Source organism: Dromaius novaehollandiae, chromosome 13 (assembly GCF_036370855.1).
Source record: "Dromaius novaehollandiae isolate bDroNov1 chromosome 13, bDroNov1.hap1, whole genome shotgun sequence".
NCBI lineage: Eukaryota > Metazoa > Chordata > Aves > Casuariiformes > Dromaiidae > Dromaius > Dromaius novaehollandiae.
The window spans coordinates 17,759,008-17,765,007 of NC_088110.1; positions in this window are offsets into that span (position 1 = coordinate 17,759,008).

The window sequence follows — 6,000 nt, forward strand, 5'->3', positions numbered from 1 at the left end:
TCTAAGCAAGTGTCTCATCCTAATGCTGAGTGTCTAAGTGTTGCTGTAGAAGGGACATAAACTTCCTGCCTCTGTCTCCCCAGCTGGAGCATTGGAGATGTTAATGCCACTCTCTGAATTGCAAATGACTGGTTGAGAAGGATAGTTGAACAATATTAACTATTGACTGTTTTATACAACATCCTGAGGGTTGTAAAGTGCTGCTTACTCAGAAATAGTCTTGCAATAGTCTCTGATATTGTAAAACAGACTTGCAAATTTTGTTCAGATAGATACTAGTGTTTTACATGTAACATGAAAATCTATGTGTGCGTGCAGCATGCAAAGTCTGTCACGCGTATTACCACCAGCCTCAGGTCAGAAGACTGCAATGACCCAAAACAAAACCACCAAAATGTCACAGAATTCTGTTTGGAATAATAACAATAGAAATGTTCAATGAACTGAATGATGCAATGTTAACCATTCCAGGATACAGAAAATAAGGTATGAGTACTGTAAGGTTAGACAGCCAGAGCTGATGGCCAGGCAGTGATGTCAGGTTAGAAGAGCTTTTAGGGAAAGGCCATGGGAAGAGACCTAGGTCAGATCTACTACTGAGAGGGGATGGACATATTCAAGAAAAGATCAGGAGCTGGAGGTATGGGTACTTACCATCAGGTCATCAGAGCAAGGTGATAATTTCAGTGATCTAAAAATACAAACTCTGACACCTTTGAACACCTAGAGTTGGTGACTGCTTTGTTCTCAGTGTGCTTCTCTTCAAACTGTTCGTTCATTCATCGTTTCTCTGCTTTCTTGTCCCGAAATAATGATTGTGTGAACTGACTGAAAATGCCATGAAATTACATAAGGTTTTGACAGATTCTCAACCTTAGGGGAAAAAAGTCCTTCTTCTCCATATTTCTAGGATAGTCGTCCTCCACCGTTATCTTAAGAATAGGTGCCCTGGTTTCCTGTCAGCTCTATTTGTAAAATACTTAGATACTTCTAGGCTTTGAGCATTGCTTAATAATCAGCTCAGCCATGATATGCCACAGAACCCTATCTGCAATTGCTTTGCTATTGTGAAAAAAAAATTGATATGCAACTTATTTCTCAAGTTTGACAAACATCTATTTTGTTGTCAAGTTTAAATATGTTACTAGTGTTTCATATTATTTTTCACTCACCTGAGAATACTTCTTTATGCGTAGACTTCAGTGAAAGTCATATAAGTAAGAATTACAGGATTAAGAAATGTAGGATTAGGAACTTTCTGCACAGGTAAATTGTTGCTTTCTCTCTATACAGTTATTTTCCTGGAGAAGAACTGGAAGTTCCCCAGAACTCCATGTCTGAATTTCTGAAAGGAATAATTTCATCATCATGATGATTACCATATGTCTTGTAAGGAGAGAAATAGCTATACTCAATTAGCTTGAATGATGTGCATTCAAAATATTCATTATATACTTATAGTGGAGGCAGATACAATGTGTATCTTACAGTGTCTTGTAAGACCAAACTATCGCAATAAATGGTGGCTTTTGTCTGCTGGCAAATTCCATGTTATAAACCTTTCTGAGGCACCATCTTGTTGAAATCTTAACTGACATGTTTTGTGTGCTGCTAAGATGTTCAGAGTGAAAAAGAAGAGAACCTGGAGTTTGTTTTCTTCAGTCTCTGTTTTACAAACCTGGCAACACCATGGTATAAAATGTTCTCTGCATACTCTCGTGTGAATTTCCGGGTATGAGGAGTCTCCAGTCTGTGTAAAAATACAACAACGAGCAACTCTGCCATATTCCCTTTGAGAAGCTGAGGACATAGGAAAAATGTGTTTAATGCATGCTGAACTCTCACCATCTGCATATGGGAGATGTCGTGTTGGAAGCCACCCAGTGTAGATTAAGACTAATTGCTCTGACTTGCCTGACTATTAAGACATTATAATTGGGTTTCTGATTTCCCTGACATAGTCAATCTGCAGAAAAAGTTTTCGTGTAGTACTCCCATCAAGCTCTGCCATAGCCAACTTCATCACCATTTTCTTTGGCACCTCTGTGTGCAGATGCAGAGATAACTGCACTTTCTAGGATGTTCTTATGAGCTCCCTTAGGGTAGTACTAATTCCCTTATGACTGCCACCAGTTATTCCAATAGCTCATCACAACACAGACACTACTTGCGTTTCCTGATGTCGTTTTTCAGGTGAGAGAATGTTTCTGTTTTGAGAAAGATACTGCAAGCACTGCATTCTGTTTGAAGTGTTTATGAAAGAGGAAGAGAGAGCTGCTACAATGTCTTTCCAACCCCACAGTTATCTGGCGATAAGTACTTGGATAGGAGAAAGAGGAAGTTGTGAAATCAAATTGTGGCATCTCAACAGAGAGTCATGAGCATCGTAAACATGAGGAGAGTGCATCATATGTGGGACATGACTCTAAGGAAAGATTTATACAGTTATGTTCTACCTTAAAAGGAAATACCTTTACTAATCTAGATCTGTACTGCATTAACTTTCAAAGATATGTAATATCTCCATTGCACTCTGAGGTAGATTATTGGTTCTTCCGAGCCAGGAGGCACATGAAGAGTGAGAAGAGGGAATAGACTCCTATTGAATTTACCAGAACAAGCTGATGAATTGAATGTGAAAAGGGAGGTTGGAAGTATAAATATGTTGTACATCCTCTCCATGACAGGCTATGGAATATTTATTATAAATGGAGACATAAAGCAGGAATAATCTTCCCCATGACCTCACTGTGACAAACTGGCTTTCTGATTCTTGCTGAGTGCTGATTATTACTTGGCTAACACTCTGAGCTAAAGATGAAGCATGTGCTAAGTTGCAGGAATTCTTACAAATAGACTGAGCTATTTTCAGAAGGGCAATTTTAAGGACACATTCCTGTTTTTACTTGCAGGAGTATTCTTTTCCTTAAAGCCTGCAAGTGAGTTCACAGATGTGCAAAACCTTCAGGCAAATGATACAAATGCAATTGCTCATTTACACATTGCATTTAATGCCTGGTTCAGTGAAGTATTGTGAGGTGGGGGTTCGATAGCTCCGTTACGCTCCATGAAAGTCTCTCCCTTTAAATGCCTTTTCTGAAGATGTGTATGAAAGGAACAGGTGTAACATTAATAAACTTGCTTCAATTATAATCAACTTGGAGGGGATGCTACTGGCAAAGGAGCTCAGAAATAGGTGGATATAACATGAAAAAAGGTAGAGTTAAGAGGTTCCTTGATGAGTTTTGTCACCTGCTGGAAGATTTTGGAATTACATTCACATACAGACCTTCCTCATGGAAGGAAAGAAGGACCCTGCTTCTTGTAGCAATGCAGCTGTGTTGCCGTGTGCTTCTATACAGTGCTTTCAGAAGGCTAGAGAGAAGAGCTACACTCACATCACAGGAAGAAATAGGAAGTCATGACTAGTACCATTATATCAAATAAGTATTTTTCCATTCTTCATGCAAGGTTTCCCCTGTGTGCCATCGTGGTGATTTTACAATGGTCTCAATTCAGCCAAAGCTACTTCTGGTCTGTACCTCAAAGATGGCAATACCCTTGAACAAAGACTCACCAGATCTGTCTGGCTGGAACTAGGCCTTCTGCTCTTCAGACCTGTAACTGTAGCTGTGAGGAAGCAACTTTGCCAGTGTGCTGAGAGCAGTGTAACCAAGACTTTTTACAGTTTAGATTTAACCTGGACACCTGGACGCATGATTTGAATGTAGCAACACATGTCAGGCCAGCCAAGTCTACCTGAGCTTGTGGCTCCATCCCTTCCCCGTGCTGCAGGATGTGCTCTTCCTATTCTAGCACCAACCATTGATGGTTTCCACTTATGCTTACATAACAATGAGCTGTAGTAGAGAAGACTTCTGCAAGCTTCTCCTTCCCATATCTACAGAACGTATTAATAGTAGCCATGTTGCAGTTATGTTCCACAGACCTCTTCATGTGTAGATACAAGAATAAGAGAAGAAAGTGAGAAGTTTTCAGGTCTCACTGATGCTGAACAGCAAGAACAGCACACTTTTGGGGATGGTTGTTTTAGCTTTTCTTATAATAATGTCTATAAAGAATATAGAGGAAGGATTTATCATTCATTTTTTAATAATCTAAATACTTGTAACTTGCTTTTAAAGTTTTCTCATATGGCATATGAGTTTCTCTATAGCTTATTCTACCTTCTCACCATGCAGTCTGCTTCTGTGCTACAACACTTCTGTTCTGAAATTAAAACCACTAGGGGAGGTCAGTGGAGGGAATTGTCTCACATGAAGAGTGTAAAACATCAAATAGCATGAGCAAACACCTCTTTTAAGTTCTAGATGAGCTGTGGGAAGTTAAGTTCTGTTGGCTGTGTCATCTGAGCTCTGTGGTATTATCAGGGCAAGCACACTGTTAATCCATGTAACATTATTAAACATGTAACATTATTAAACATTATTAAACTAGTAGGCATATCTCCATTTCTCAGATGGGTCAACATTTCTCCCATTCCACAAAAAGTCTAACAGCTTTGTCTCCCTGAAGTTTTTTTCACTAAAATGGAACAAATCAGTCTTTGCAAGGAAATCATCCAACAAATGTAGAGTGGGTTTTTTTTTTTTTCTCTCTTGAGATGACTTTGAAACTTTCCTTTCTGCAAAGATTCTCAGGTAGTCATGTCTGCACCGCAGCTTTTGCAAGCACACACTGCAGAAGTTGAGTTGGTTGTAGCTCAGATGAATTTGTCAGAAATTTCAAGCAAATATTAATAGTGAAATTTGTGTTCTTGCATATCTCATTTTCACAGGATAACACAAACATTTACATAAATATGCTGAAGATCTAAACATATGCTTTCCTAGAACTATGGGTTACTCTGCCCCATTCTATGGCAGCATGTCAGTTTTGAAAATGTAAAAGCAGAGTGAAATCATTTTCAGTGCATGTCTAATTTTACATGCTTGAGAGTGTTTTATACATTGATCTACAATGTTATTCCCATAAAATGACTGTTCTGACATCAGAGGTGAATTTTTAGTAGTTCCATACTTCAAGTTCTCACCAGCTTCAGCTGTAATTTCATATTCTTGCATGCCTTGAAAACTTAAAAAGAATAACAAATCAAGGATAGAAACAGCAAAATAATCCAAGCTCTGTTTTACAACAGATCTAGAAGGTTTTAAAATGAATTTTTCTATAGTTAATGGCCTTAGAAGCAATAAAAATCCACCAAGCTGTCCTCTACAAGAGAATTCATAATTCTATTTTTGCTAGTCTACTTCTTACAGTATTTTCCAGGAGTTTTGGGGGATACCATATTTACATTTACAGGGATAATTCATCAGAGGGAATGGTAGAATTCCTTTCTAAAGACCCAGAGAAGAACCGCAGAGAGATATTTACCCTGAATTACTAAGGGTTAAACCCATGGTCACAAAGATCTTCAGTCAAGTTCTACCCTATTTTCAAACGAAAGAAAGAGGGACTCACTCAGCTTAATAGTCATTCATATGAGAAGTCAGATATTTTTCTAGGGGCCACAGAAAGTTGGTCTCCTGATGACTGAGCCGAGGATCCTTTCAGTTCCTGCCTCGATTTTTCACTCCGTATGGCAGAAAAACAGTATTAAAGAAATTATCAGACAAATGAACAGAAATCTTGAAACAAAACTTCTTATATTTTGATTTGCTAGCCTCCTTGGTTTGGCATCAAAAAAAAAAAATAAATAAAAAGACCTACAAATTCAAAAGTCACTGCAAGATCTACAGTGATCCCTGGACATGGCAGGTACAGTTTCCTAGTAAACAGCAGTCTTTCAGCCTGGGATGAAGCTTGTGACACTTGGGCACTGGGCATGTTTGAACCCGTAACGCACCCCAAAGAAACCCCAAAAGAGAACCCTATGCATAAACATACTCAGGGCCAAGAAAGGAGAAATCACACAGGAACAGACTAAGGGACCTTGAGAACTGTGACAACCACTATCTGTCGTATTGAAGCAGATGAAAT